The sequence below is a fragment of the Mirounga leonina genome, unplaced genomic scaffold (assembly GCF_011800145.1).
Source record: "Mirounga leonina isolate KUSES-001 unplaced genomic scaffold, KU_Mleo_1.0 Mir_165, whole genome shotgun sequence".
NCBI classification, from domain to species: domain Eukaryota; kingdom Metazoa; phylum Chordata; class Mammalia; order Carnivora; family Phocidae; genus Mirounga; species Mirounga leonina.
Genome location: NW_023270415.1, coordinates 60,335,141 through 60,336,478, shown reverse-complemented (window position 1 = coordinate 60,336,478; position 1,338 = coordinate 60,335,141). Strand labels below are relative to the sequence as shown.

General features: G+C 33.5%; 1 pseudogene; it reads right to left on the bottom strand.

Moving 5' to 3' along the window:
• Positions 1–752: 752 nt before the first annotated feature.
• LOC118014774 lies at positions 753–1,102 on the bottom strand (annotated as a pseudogene).
• Between the last annotated feature and the right edge of the window lie 236 nt (positions 1,103–1,338).

Below are 1,338 nucleotides of genomic sequence, written 5' to 3'. Positions count from 1 at the left end.
CTTTTTGGTCTGATGGTCAATGACCTAGTATTAGAAAATCAATATTTGGCCACAACCAAGGCAGAAGACAAATATTGCCATTATTGGTTGAACTATTTAGATATAAATTTAAATCTGAAATTTTACTTTAAAAATTATTTTGATATCATTATTAGTCATTGAAAATAATTTTGACCTTGTAGTGCTGGAACAATAGTGTCTCAGCATTGCTAGCTGCTAGCTTTTTTCTTAGGTCACTACACTGGACATTTTCCATGCCAAATAGACATTCAGCTCAGGTAGCTAGGGAATTAATTTATTTTTCTTTATTTTTTCATGCTCTTCATATTCTTTATTATGTCTGGATCAAATATAATTTATAATATGATTTGTTGTACATGATTTTGAAGTTTTTTCTTCATGAAATTTTGATGAGGCCAAGTTGACAGAATGATTTATTCTTGCAAGGTGTGACTAATTCCCAAACAAGACTTTTTCATGAAAGATTCATGGCCTAAATGGAATTAAATAGGTAAACATTAAATATAATTCATAAAGGTTATTTTGTTTAATTTCATAAATGTTAGTATTCCAGATAATTCACAAAGATCTATTGGGACATTACTGTGCCTTACATCCATATTTAAATATTTATAAACATTGGTTAACATCCATTAGTTCAAAAAGAACACAATGTTCTTTCTAACATTATGTAGCTAACACATTTTTTTTTCCTTTTGATTTTTTTCTTACTCAAAAAAAGCTTCATTTTTTTATTTAGCTTTCTAATTCTGTGCTTGTGCCTTCAACACTTGCACAACAATTTTCTGCCCCTCAATAAGGAAAGCACGCTTGATCCTGTCACAAACACACTTGCCACACGTGGAACCACGATAAGCCCTGCTGACGTGTTTTTTTCATTTTAGACAACTTCATAAGGACTTTAGATCTCACAGCACGAACCCCTCGAAGTTGGCCTGACCAAAAATGCAGATTTTGGTGATTTCCCAATCTTTTTGGTATAAAGGTAAATGATTCTATTACCAGGGGTTCTGGGCAGCCTAGTTTTGTTAGAGGCTGTAATGTAGGACAGTCTACGATGGTAGGTCAAACACTGGACCATTCTGAATGCCTTTGGATGCCATCCCTGGAAGAGAAAAAAGGAAGCGCTTGCATGTTTAAAGGTTAACTATGACTCTCTAACACATGTTCTAAGTAAATAATTTCCCTGAATAAATAATTTAAAACAACTTAGGTAAACTGTATTGAGGGCCTAAGTTCTTCACTAGGATCCCCTATGATAGACTCCATCCTGGACTTGCTTACTGTGAATTTTCATATATGGCAGGCAGTGTTTTG